This window comes from Lycorma delicatula, chromosome 4 (assembly GCF_047948215.1).
Source record: "Lycorma delicatula isolate Av1 chromosome 4, ASM4794821v1, whole genome shotgun sequence".
Lineage (NCBI taxonomy): Eukaryota > Metazoa > Arthropoda > Insecta > Hemiptera > Fulgoridae > Lycorma > Lycorma delicatula.
This window is the reverse complement of record NC_134458.1, coordinates 58261176-58275251: the sequence shown is the minus strand read 5'-3', so window position 1 is coordinate 58275251 and position 14076 is coordinate 58261176. Positions and strand designations below refer to the sequence as shown.

The window sequence follows — 14076 nt, the reverse complement described above, 5'->3', positions numbered from 1 at the left end:
AGTTTTTTTAGGAATCTTCTATCGGAACCGATATATAAAATTTGATTTAAATACATCAGATATTTGTTATTTTTTACATGAATGCGTTACAAATCTTAAACCTGTAATATTTACGCCCTGTGTAGCTGTTTTCGATTACTAGGTCCGGGAAAATATAAAGAATTTAAGCAGCGCTGCATGTTCCACTAGGACCCGAATATATATTTACTGGTACTTAAATTATTATTAAAGAATACTTATAAAATTAAGAGAATAGATTCATGTCGATTTTGAAGAAATTAATAGATTTTTAATCTTTGTTAAACGTTTTAAACTGCTGTAAATTAATTTTTGCTACAGTGTTTTGTGTTATTCCAAGAAGATCCGATTTTACTGTTGTAGTAACCTAGTTTTTATGAACATGATTTCTTTCTGGAATTTTGTTTTTGTGTTAACAAATTAAAATAAACATTTACAATTGAAATCAAGAGAATATCTTACATTTTATTTCACTCTGTTGACAATTGTTTTGTTTTTTCAGTCTACTAGTAGAGTATAACGCTAAGCCTTACTTAAAGATGTTTGCAGCGTTCTACTGAGCCGGTATAATAATAATTATTATTGTTTTGAATTAACATAATTTATTAATTTGTGCTGCTAGCATACTTGCACTATTCAATACAATCCTATTTTCAAACATTGCATTCCATTAATCGAACAACAATTCTCCATATTGTCTGCTTCAAACAATCAGGAAAATGATTTTGCACTAAACTTAGTTTTTTTTTTACATCTCTTAATTTCTTCGGGGAGTAAGTTATACATTTTTAGTACTAAAAAGGTGTAGATAATTCAAGTCTTGATAGTACAACAATGTCTTAATACTAATGTTTCCGATGTATCATTAGAAACCCGTTTGCTAAGTTTGGAAAAAATCCTTTTCATCATATATATTAATAAAATAAAATATATCCTCAAACTCGTACTGTCTGAAGTTATGGGCTGTCATGTAGAATCCGTAATCGGTCGAACGTATTTAATATCTAATTTTTTTTTCTTCATTTTATTTGAATCATTTTTCTAATTTGTCTAACACGATTATTATCATGGGAAAAAAATGACTATCGATTGCTATTTTCCATGGTTTTAAGGTCCAACGTATTATCGATAATTAAACAATTTGAATTCGCTTCCTCAAAGTAAGTAAAATGACTCCGGTTAGCATTAATTGTTATGAGAAACTGGTTTTTTAATTATATAGGTTCGTCTCTTCAACTTTTTAATCTGTTAAGATACAGTAGGATATGTTTACAGATCGAATTATTGAAAAGGAGCGACAGTCTATGGTGGATTCGGATGCAGCTAGAGGAGAAAGAGTCTTTTAATTATCTGTTACTGTATTTTAGTGAATGGAATAAATTTATTTACTTAAGAAATTGTGCATATTAATAATCGTAATAAGCAAAAACGATGTTATTGTTTGCAGACACACAAGCCACACCGTTCGCAACCGTGCCCTGCGCCAGAATGATGACTGGGGAAGCCCGCGCGCGTCGCCCGTTCACTAAAGGCGCCATCTTGCCTCCCCTCCACGGTACCAAGGCCACAGACTTCGATTGTTCTTTGTAGAATGCTGCGTTGCCGCTTCATTCGTTTCCCATTCTGCTGTTTGCTTACGGAACGGCAACACCGCGAGCCTGTGAATACTAGAATGTTTTAAAGTCCGTTGTGACAGTGTTGCCGATGTTACTCTTATGGGTGTTTTTATTGACAGGGATACTCTGCATCTAAACATTAAGTCGTTTCATTTCGTGCTAGCGTTTTTTTGTAATATATTTGGCTCGCTTAGTTTATTTCATCTCGAATTTTACAGAAGTAAACAGGTATTGCAGGTCGCGTATAAGAAATGTATTTGATTCCCAGCCGAAATGTCGTTAGCAAAAAAACTTTATTTCTACTGTTTTTAATATTTTCCGAAAGGAGCACTTGTATAATAAATATCTATAATGAAAGAAAATTTTTAATATTGTACGATTTATTTATTTCAAATTAAATAGATAACATCTGCTACCGATAGCATTTAATTAATTAATATCGTATCTATTTACTCCAGTTTCATTAAAAAACATATGTTACCTTTTCCGACCAAAAATGTATGAAAATCTGTATTTTTGATCCCGTTATAGAATGATAATGTAATATTTTACGTTTATTTATGTTTGTAAAAATTAAGTTATATTTTTACGTATTATAACTTTTTAAAATTCATCAGATTTCGTATACATTTTTCAAAAAAGTATTTAATACTATGTTTTAAAAATCTAGAGCCGTTTATATATTATGCTATATTAGTTACAGAAATCGCAAACGTTTTAGACCTACCGAAAATTATCTTTGTGTTACGGACGTAATTCTTTGCGCCCGTCTATAGGCCTAATGTTTTAAAAAGTTGTGTATATGTTTTTACCCTAATATTTTTATTTATTTCTGCTTTGCCAGAGAAAAATTTGTTCTGGTAAAACGGAAACTTTTTCCATAAGAAATTGTAATATAATTATCCTGTAGTATAATTTTACTGGGAAAAATGGTGTAGCTAATTTTTTATATATAAAAGTAAGCCTAAAATTCTTTACTAGATTGCTGAATATTTGATTTATACTTTTACCTAGTAATAAAGGGAAAACTATAGTAAGGATTATTTTTTCATGTTACTGTTTAATTAATAGACTATTAGTTGAAATTCTTTTCTGAAGTTGCCTTCCGGTACCTAATAGCATGACTGAGTTTCCATGCACAGAAATAAGCCTACAAAGAGTTTGAGTATGCGTGATATGTATACATGTATAACTTTAATTAAAAAAAAGTTTGAAAAAATAAGCACTGAAAGTAAAAATAAAATAATTAAGAACAAAATTACATGCCTTATAAACTTAAGGCTAAATTAAAAAAAATATTAAAAATAAAGACCAAACCTCAAAAAAGCAAAGTTAATAATTTTAACCCAATATATATATATTATATATATATACTAATTAATTTTGTATTCGTAATTATTTAAGTAAAACCCTTGTATTGCTTTAAATTAAATTTTAGTCCGTTCTAATTTTAAATAAGTAATAAATAACCTATTTAAAAAAATTTGCATGTTAAAAATAGAAACCTACGTATAAACAACACAGCGATACTGTAAAGATAACTATTATTCCTTTATCAAGCGATTTTTCCAATTTTTAATTATAATTATTACAAAATAATGAACCAGTTTAAGTGAATCGATAACTAATGAAATTTTTCCTCCGTCGGACATAAATGTATCTTAGTCTTAGATCTTACTTAATAAATTTATATTTTGCGATACGTTTTTTTGTAGACAATTTGGATTCATTATTTTAAAATCGCTTATAAAGCTATGTTTCTGCGTTGTAATTTGAATATATATTAAATTTAATGCGAGGACGATTATACAGTTTCAGGTCGTAATGAAATTTCATATAATAATGACATAGATTTCAGAATATATTGATAATCGAATAGGGCTTTGAAGGTCGCATTTATTTACGTGTTCAATCGTATAGGCAAACCGATCGGTGTTCGCAATCACATACCAGAGACATTACCGACTATCGAAGTCGGCGGCTTGACTGAATAGGGTTTTGTTTTTGCGGTCTGCATTAGAGGTTGCTCAGCCTTATGCGCACGCGTGTACGGCGGCCATCTTGAAGTTATTCTGTGGAAAGTGGAGTTATGTTTGACCGAGCGCGTATGGCGTACTCTCATTCGTCGATTTCTAGTCGGCGGGGAGACTAGATGAGTCATCGACCGAAAAAAAAATCCCCCACCAAGCATCAGTAGTGTTTTCTGTCCTGGCAAAGCCGGCGTGCGGGTCGTTTCCACGGCGGCTACTGCCGGTTTCAAATAACTCGTTATCTGAATGTCGTCGTAGCTCCTCGATACTCGTATTTAATTTTATCGACTGAATTCACAGCTTAATACTGCGTAGATTACTGTAAACCGTACCTATGAGAATATAATGATTCATGAGAAAGCTGCGGCAGTACAGTTAAGATCCGATTACGAAAAACATTTTAGTGCGAGAATAATGATGGGGCTTACGATCTGTTAATATAATTGTGCGTGTGAATGTAAAAGCCGTTCGCTCCAATTCTGGAAGAAAATAAACGATTCCAGAACTTAAAACGTTTTTGAGCGATTAAATTCTGATGCCTTTCAGTTCTTTTTGCGGCCATGAATAATGTAATAATATATTCTGAAGGACCGATCTAAGGTATGATGAAAATGGTGAACATTATTCGGACTGTATTTTATGAACGAATGTAGTCGTTATATGTCTTAAGTATCATATTTTCTTCTTTTTTTTAAATTCTGCCGTACCAGGATTACGTAACCTGTTGTAACGACAGTCAATTTGCACTTATGCGTAGCGGTCACGGCTACCGAGCAAATTTAAAAAAAAACCTTGGATTTCTTACCGGGTAAAGCACTGCCTTTTCCTGATGGCCCTGAAAAAAATTAGTCGTTAGGGCGACGCACTAAAAAAAAACAATAGAAATGCTACATTAGTTTACGGGCTAGCGTCAAGATTTATCAGCAGAGAATAAATTTCAATTCTCGGTAGGAGATTTACTGTCAGATCATTAGGTTCTCTGCGGTAGTCCAGTGTACGTATACAAACAAATATAAAAGTATTTATATCAAAATATTATAAACTGTTATACGTATACGTGGTTTACATCACAAATCTGTATGACCGTGCTTCTTCGTGTGAAAATGATCACTTTCAACATCAAAACAAGATCGTTTTAGAGAAGTCATTTTCCTCCCCAGTTCCGTCGACCGCTACACCGTTACATCCTAACCGTTAACAGCATGAAGAAAATTACACCAGGTGTTATTCTAAATTCCTTGATCTTCAAAAACCGATGTATTATATGTGCTTTTGGGACGCGAGTGACATTTATTCTTATTTTACACGTTTTCAGGATGCTATACCATAAGAATTTTCTGGCGTCGATAAATAATCATTTCGAAATAAATTCAGTTTACCGTCGTATGTATGACCCTTTCGACAAATACACATTGAAAATCTTATCAGTTTTAAAATTATACATAGTATCTTGTTAGCGTGGCCGAACCGTTAACTGTTAAAGTCGTTTCTTTGAGCCATTTCGTTTGTTATTAATTTTTTCCTTATTCCCCGTGAAGCCTATTGTAATTAACTAGTTTGAAACGGTATCGACGTGCCGAATGGTTTTAATGACGCAGATACTCTAAATCTTCAAAACAGTACGCTTCCTTATATATCTAGATCAGATTAATTATTTTTTGCGAATCTCATCTTAAGATAAAATTAACAGGACGTATACGTTTGTTGTGATTTGTAACGGCTGTTTGCGAATATAATGATAATAATCTTTCCGAGTTCTTTAAATGTCAACGTTTTGAAGTCATCGACGAATTAAAAAAAAACTACTATAAACACTTATTTTATTTAGCGCCGACTTCAAAATGTAGAATTTTAGAAATGATTATTAAATTCGCTACAATAAGTCGTTATTAAGTGCAATAAGTCGTTATTAAGTGCAATAAGTCGTTATTAAGTGATGGTGACGAAAAAAGAAAAATACCTTAGAATCGTTTAAGTAGAAAATGTATTTAAATTGTCTTCTACTTATATTATGTGGAAAAATGTCAGAACGGGGTTACCAGAAGAATTTCGTCTACTAAGTAAACAAAAAGTCATCAAAATCGATCAATTTTGTGAATAATAAGGGTTGACCATACGTAAAAAGAAATAGTCGAGTACCTCTTTTCATAGTTTAAAAATGATATCTGTCATTGACTTCGCTATAAAAATAAGTTATTACACTTATTTTCTGATCTTAAAAGTATTTTCTTACATTTTATTAAAATAAGAGCGCTTCAGTAGGGTGGATCATATTAAGTAATAAAATCTATAAGTAGTTTTTAAAAAATACGATTGTATATCCGGTCAAAAGTTTTGTTTAATTTATTATTTTCAATAAGTAATTTATGACCGATCGGATTTATGGTATTGTGCAATATTTCTGATTTTTTGGAAGTAAATATATACATATATATTAACGTTCTGCTGAAAAGGAAGTGGGAAGCGGTTCATTGATTTTGTGGTTACGGCCTATTTTGTGCAAGGAAGTTAAAATTATCACAATCGAAAATAAATCTGATTATTTAAATAATATTTTATTATTTTCCTCGGAAAGGATTAAAACTACAGTATAAATACGTAAATAGATTGAAATGAACTGCTTCCATACATTTCTGTTTACCGAAAGTTTCCTTGCTGTTTTGTATAATATTATCATAAAACTTTTTTTTTTAGGTTTACGTTTTTAATCGATATATTTGTGAACATTTTTAACTCTTGTATCTTTTTAAAAACTTATCAGATTTCGTGAAAAAAAAATTGTTACGGTGCAACTTTAGTTTTCGTTTGTTCGGTTCTGCTTGCTGCGTTAGGCTCCACATTTATTTTTAAAATACACCGGACTCAAAGAATTTCATACTTCACTCTTAATGCGTTACTACTGCACCATTTGAATAAAACGGAACTATTTACACGGCTACCCAAAAAGGAGTGTAATATATTTAAGGTGTATGTATGTATGTTTGTTCCACCGTAGCAGCTCAACGACCGAACCGATTTAGACGTATGACCCCGCGTTGGGATCTTTACGTTACCGGGATTGTCATAGGCTATGTATATATTAGTGGAAATTTGCCGGTTGAAGCACAAACTTAATGAATTGGATTAATGTACTGTAAACTGTGGGCCTCTTATCACTATGTTAGCTGGGTTTGACCTGAATTATTCAAATCTGTGAATGAATAATATTACAAAAATAATAGAATAAAATTAGTTTAAATAAAATAAAGTAATATAAATAAATTAAAATAAAATATCTGTTTATTAATAATGGGTTTCCCGTGGGGACTGCGTGTGAGGCTAGAGTGGTGAGGTGACGTGAGCACCTTGTGCGAGGCTAGACCATTCATCACCATTAACCGGTAACAAATGGAGTGCCCCTGTGGCGCTGTTTTGGGAGGTGCATTGGGGTGCTCTTATAATATCTCTCTGCAAACAATCATTCGATTTTCAAAATTCAAACGGGGTATTTGTTAGTAGGTCGAAAGCTAACTTTTGCTACATCAGGTACACTCCCCATCTAACAGATCCGATTATTCTGAAATGTTGTTATATCTTCGCAACCAATCTTCCGATTTTCAAAATTCAAACGGAAAATATATTTAAACAAATTAAAACTGTCTGAAAGTTGGTTGGTCACCCGTTATTTTATTTAAATAAATACTGCATAACGATGTTTAATCCATTATTTCCATACCTTGTTTCCTTTTTTTAGTTCGATTTATTGTCTTTTTTTTAGTTTAGTTTATTTATTTTAATTTTAATCAATACCGAATACGATTAGAGAATTAAATTATAAAATTTTAAGCAGAACTTTATTTTTTTTTAAGAGGTCAAATTTGTATTCTGGGACAGTACCTTGTACGGTATATTACGACACTCGCGGGTGAAATTTAGATTTTTTTATCAAATATAAGTCGCGGATCCATACAGGGGATCTGTAAAAGAATGTTTGGAATTATAATGTCCAGAAATCGACAGGTGTGCGACCCATTAAGTTTTTGATATCGATATCTCGTTATATCGACTGTATTATCAGTAAACGGCTCTTAGTAGAACTTATTTTGGTTTTCCTCCACGAGTTTTCAAAATATTAACTGTTTTCAGTTCTTCGGTGAAATCTTTATAGTTTTCTTCTAAGTTAGGTCACTGGGCGCTTCTTCATTTGTTTTTTAAGTAATATAAATATTTGTTCAAATGTCAAAAAAGCACTTTTTAAAATGATTTTATTTTAATTTTACTCTATTGTAATTGACCAATCTGCATTGATTTATTAAAAACACGCATGCACAATAATGTTTTCTGTTTTGAAATAATCTTTTTTATTTTTCAAGTATTTCTTGTTTTCCTAGACTCGAGTTAGAAATAGATGGTCAGGAGGCTAAAAACTTAGAGGGAGAACAAGTGAATCGGCGCAAAAAGAATATTTTTGTGGGCCGTTATTTTTTTACGGTGTTAAGCAAAATTGCTGCCAGTTAGCTTTCATGATCGTTTCATGCGACATGTACAGCCGTATGTGGGCTACAGCCGGCATGATCGTTTCTCCGATGAAGGTCAAAGTGAGTAGTGAAGTTCATCTCTCTTCGGTGTCGTGTTGAGGCTGCGTTTGCGGCTGTTTTAGCTCTGTTGTATGTTATGCTCTTCTTCCGACGCGATGTTTTACTCGTTACGTGTTAAAATGTTAACCACAATATTCGGTAAATCTTAAAGTCGAGCATCGCTTGCAAATTGTTTTCGTTAAAATTATGTATATTTAATTTCTACGTATAAGGGGATTTAAGTTCTAACTGAATTAATATTTCTTAGTTGGATTTTCTGTTTTTGAGATTCCGTGAAAAGAAAAACACTAAATAATTCTTCACAATAAATCATCACTATCTGATAAACTAACGCTAATAATTTATCGCAACAAAAATAATTCAATTCTCAGTTTGCATATTATACGATTATTCTCGCATAATTCATTCTCCTATAGTGTTACTACATGCTCTTCTAGATTTTTCTGTACTAACCTTATCCTTTACTTCTCTTGGCTTACCATTAAATAATTTAACTTATTGTAACATAATGATCTTTGCGCTGCTACTTTTTTCATTCGTTGAATCCTCAAATCTGTTCTATTCCTTAAAGAATGACTGTTTACATTTTCGACAAATTGGATATCTTTCTATTAGTGCAAAGGAACCTCTAGAAATTAACATTAAACTTAAGAACGATATCCTTTACTTAATATTCATCCAGTATAATGTCCTCAGCATTAAATTAACACTTGTAAATCGATTAAAGATCACAGTTTCGGCAACCGTAATCGGAAACGCGCCATTTCTGTATCGTAGCAGTTATGTTCACTTAAAAATATACGTTTGTTCAAAGATATCGTTCGTAAAATTAACTGAGTAAACAATTGACTATCATTTATGTTTTCTGTAAAGAATACTAATACCGTAAAGCTTTTGCTTATTTCTTACTCGGCTCCGATTTAAGTTAAGATTAAGGTTTATTTCTTAGTTTCAGTTAGGTTCTAGTAAAAAGAATCCGCTACCGTTTTATTTTTACTTCCAATTAACCCAGTTGACACCTTCTTTTTAAATTATACTTTTATTGAAAATGTAAAATACCGCATGGTTATTTTCCACCGCACGATGAGATTAGAAGCAGCTAATGATTCGGTGTATTTTTAAGCAGGTGAAGAAGTAATTTTAAGCGCTTCTGGAAAGTAGTTGACCTATGGTATTTGATTTTATTTATAATTATCGATGCGGTGTGTTTTATTTTGGTTTCTGTAAACGTAATGTAAATAATGCAACGGTTTATTCTTGCACTTGAAAATAGTAAAAGAAGATTATGAATAGTCGAGGGATGTTCTCTGTTACTGTCACCAATGAATTAAATCATGCACTTAAACTAATGCTTTCATGAAAACTACAGCTCCATTTAAGTATAAATCAAATACACTAGATCGCAGCACATACAGTTTTATTGAAAGTACATTTTACTAAAGGGTTTTCTAAAATATTTTTTATACTTTTTATTTTAAATAAAAGCTATTTTTTTAAATAATTTTAAAAATATTGTTTATTATACAATCGTAGTGTTATTAAACATTAATTGCAAAATAAACTATAATACTGCTATTATTTACACTTTGTTAAAGTTTTTATTTTACTGGTATAATAGATACATGAACGTAGACGTTTACGAACAAAATCGCGGTGTAATTGACCTCCAGCTCAAAAAATTGTTAAGTGATAATAATAATAATAATGCACAATTATGCTACGTAATATATGTAATACGTAATATATAATTCAGTGGTTGACAGATAACTGAGAAGATCCGTTTAATATTTTAAAAAAGTAGTAAAAAATATTTATGAAAATATACTTTCAATAAAACAGTACCTGCTACGATCTAAAGTACTTATTGTGTGCTTAAATGGAGCTTTTATTTTGATGAAAGCATTAGTTTAAGTGCTTGATTTAATTCAGTGATGACAGATAACGGAGAAGAAGATCCTAGTCAAATAACAGTCGCTGTTTACTTCGGTTAAATGTTAAGTCTATTAACCGATCTTGAATAGGGTTATGATTGCTGTGACGAACAGAGGTCGGTAGAAATAATAGGTTCACTCAGGCCCGCCGATTGTTTCTAGTGACCGTTAATTGGTAAATGGCTGCATGATTCTGATGTAATACCCGATCAACGGCAGTTCAAGTTGTAGAGGGTGGGGAAAGCCATTATGAATATGCTGTAACTTTAGGATATGATTTAATTTCAGTATTGTATTTTAAGTTTTTTTTGCGCACACACATTTTTGTAATCGCTCAAACGGTTCGATGTACATTTCGATTCCTTCTGCCCTTTACCAATAATTTATTTTCAAAACATTTACTATACTCTTTGTTATAACTTTTCGACCCTAAAATGTATATTTTTTAAATAAAATAAGTTTTATTAGAACAAAATGAATGAATGAAATTCTATATTAGTTTCTGTACTTTATTTCGTAATTTTTACGAAATAAAGACATTTTCTTAGTTTGAACCGAGAGTAATATGTATTAAGACACATTCCAGCGAGTCGAAGTGTGTGGTTGTTTTTTATAACCTCATCAGGGTCACGCTTATCTTGTGGATAGAATATCGATATTATGAAGTACAGTTGAGAAACATTTATTCGTCGCGTATGAAATTATTTTTAGAATTATTTATAATACTTTTTTGTGTCAAAAAACCGGTGAGGCGGATTGTATCTGGCTAATAGTATATGCTGTTATCGCTATTAAACATTATTAATTTTTTGAGATTTCGTACGCTCGCTTGTAATATATTTTTATGCACGTTTGCGACGCTAGTGTCAGAATTATTTTTCTTGTCCGAATTTCATGACTTAAACGGTTTTTTTATATTTCGTCATATTTTATGAAACACAATAAAGGAAATAATATAAAACGAGAAAAAAAGTTTTATTTAATTAGTAATAACATCCGAACTGTAATCCATCTTTCATTTCTTACTACTTTTTTTATTATATATTCATGCCGTTTTCTTTCGGATTGTTTTGTATCATAACTGTATATATTAGGAAGGATTAGTAGCCGTCAGATTTACCCGATATGTATCGTACATTACATGAGGCCTGATGTGCAGTCACCGGACAGAAAAATGCCCCGTAGTAGATCGGGAATAAAAGTCGTTTCCATCAGAATCACACATTTTCCGAAGATTCAAAGGGCCCCCGCATCATCGACATAGGACAACACTGTAAATCGCATCGATATAATTCTACTTGTCGAAGAATTAGATGAAAGCTTCACTCGATGGAGCTTCTCGTCCTTTCCGGACAGATGCCTCTATCCTGATCGCATCACCTAGTTTGCTTTATTTTACCGATAAAAATTTTTGCATCGGCTCTCAAATATACGCCCAAACAAATATTCTGTTATAGAAATTTCATAGTCGTCCGTGAACCGGCTTAGGCTTCTTGAAGGAATTTTTTGTTTGTCTGCGGAATTTTGTCCGCCTGAAATTTAAACCAATCGGTCGACTCCTAATTGGAAAGAAACTCCTGCGGGCTGAGTGCTTTAATGAACCGAACGACAACAAACCGAAGTTCTATCGGCTGGTCTTTAGACGAAATTAAATTCCGTTCGTATAGGATTAAAATTTTATGTATGTAAAATATACTTTTTGTCATTGTTTTTTTGGTTTTATTTCAGAAGTGACATTTTTTAAATTATGCTACTCGCTGTTTTAATTAAGAGTATTTAGCTCAGTTTGCTTAATTGATAATTTAGGGACGGGCATTAGGACACCTGTCTTTATTACAATGGGTTTTATTAGGTTTTATCACAATTTTTTCCCCTCTTTTCAACAGTGAAATCTAACCGATTGTAGATTATTTGTACTTTAATTTGTTATATCTGAAAGTAAGAAAACTTATTGCACATGAACATTTATAAAATCGTCACTTTTAAATAGCACCTTTCCTTAAAATTCCCGAATTGGCTACGATTAATTTATTACCTTTTTGTTGCGTTAAAAGAAAAACAGAACAAACCCTCTGATGTTAATGAAGGTTAAGTAAACGATGAAGAGGTACTGTAACTTACCGTCGGAGGAAATAATTTTTTCCTTCATTTTCCCTTATTGACTTATCGTTACTTGACTGCAGATAAATTCGTGTAGAAAAATTGTACAGAAACAAGTTTTAACGAAATAAAATGCTGCAGAGTATCTTAGAATCAGGTTTGCGTGTCGTAAAAATAGTCTTTATTTGTATTATTTTTTTTTTTTGTTTTCAGTCATTTGACTGGTTTGATGTAGCTCTCCAAGATTCCCTATCTAGTGCCAGTTCGGTATACCCACTACATCCTACATCCCTAAAAATTTTTTTTACATATTCCAAATGTCTGCCTGCACAAATTTTCCCATCTACCTGTCCCTCCAATATCAGTAATATCGCTTTGATATTATAATTTTAATAATTAATGTACTAATATCTGTTCATTAATAAATTATTATTTTTAATAATGATAAATTATTAATGAGCATTTCGTTTCGAAAAAGATGATTTCAAAAAATATTTTCAAAATTTAAAATTATTAATTAAAATATATTGTTTACATTTGTAGCGTGAAATCTGGCAACATTTACATCGACTAACCGACTAAATCGATCTCTACACTGCGTCTGCATCGTAAACTTCATGACAACGTTGTTCGTTGGTTTGAAGGTCATGACCGTTATTTTATAAACACAACGCATTATAGAGTTATATTTTCGCCTAGTGTATTTGTTTCACTTTCGGCTAGTTAAACTACCGTGGTTAAATGGTTTTTGGCCGGTTTTCTTTTTTCTTTACTATTTTATAAATTTTTTTATAATATAATATTGTTTTTTAATTTAATTTTCAGCCCTTTAGAAAAATACCTACCAGCTTTCTAAGATTTTATATTGTTTGCAAAAATTTCCGTACGAGAAAAATTTCGTATATGAAGAATCATTTAAAAAAATGTATATATAGTAAAAAAAATTCATCTTGGATACATCTTTTATTGATAATATATATAAACTAAACGACTTGAATAACTTAATACGGATGGACTTAAAATAAAGTAACCAGATTCTGAATTATTTTATGTAGGTCAAACCGAGTTGTTTATTACGCTAGGTATCAACACCATAAAAATACTTTCTTTGAATATCCATTTTATATACGCCCATATATATATATATATATATATATATATATATATATATATATATATATATATATATATATATATAAAATTGTAGTGTAAAAAGACAACTTGGTTTGACAGTTTGGTATACATATTAACAAGAAGAGTTTTTGTTTCATATATATAAAACAAGAACGTAGAATATTCAGATGCAGTCAAGTCACTATTCAAATAAAATATTTAGATCAAAAATATTCCATATTATAATTCTTCAGGTAAAAATAACCATTTTACAATATTATGATATTATTGCTTGAAACACAATACAAAACGTTGGGTTAACGTTGTATTATTCCTTTATTTTCAGTAATAATATCTTAATATTGTTAAATGGCTAATTTTCCGTGAAGAATTATAAGATATTTGTGAACTAAATATTTTGTCTGCGTATTTATATTATTTGCGTAGCGACTTATTTGGATCTGAATATTTTTTGTTCTTGTTATTTTGACATCCAACCGACAAGTTATATATATATATATATATATATATATATATATATATATATATATATAAAACTTCTATTAAGGCTACACATTTTATTATTATTAAAAAAAAAAATTGTGATGAGAGATATGAAATTTCTAAAAAGAGTTTGGAAAAAACGAAGGAAGAATGAATTCGTATGAAGATTTGTTTATACAGCTATTTA

General features: G+C 31.0%; 1 protein-coding gene across 3 annotated transcripts in view; it reads left to right on the top strand.

The window, feature by feature from the left end:
• Smr (nuclear receptor corepressor smrter) overlaps positions 1 to 14076 on the top strand; it is a 336086-nt gene that overhangs the window by 111668 nt on the left and 210342 nt on the right. The window contains exon 1 of one of the 3 annotated variants that reach the window (XM_075363022.1): positions 4118 to 4264. The exons of the other annotated variants lie outside the window; for them this stretch is intronic. The gene's annotated coding sequence lies outside the window, so the exon portion shown is untranslated. Of the gene's footprint in view, positions 1 to 4117; positions 4265 to 14076 lie in introns of those variants that run through there. 3 annotated transcript variants of the gene reach the window in all.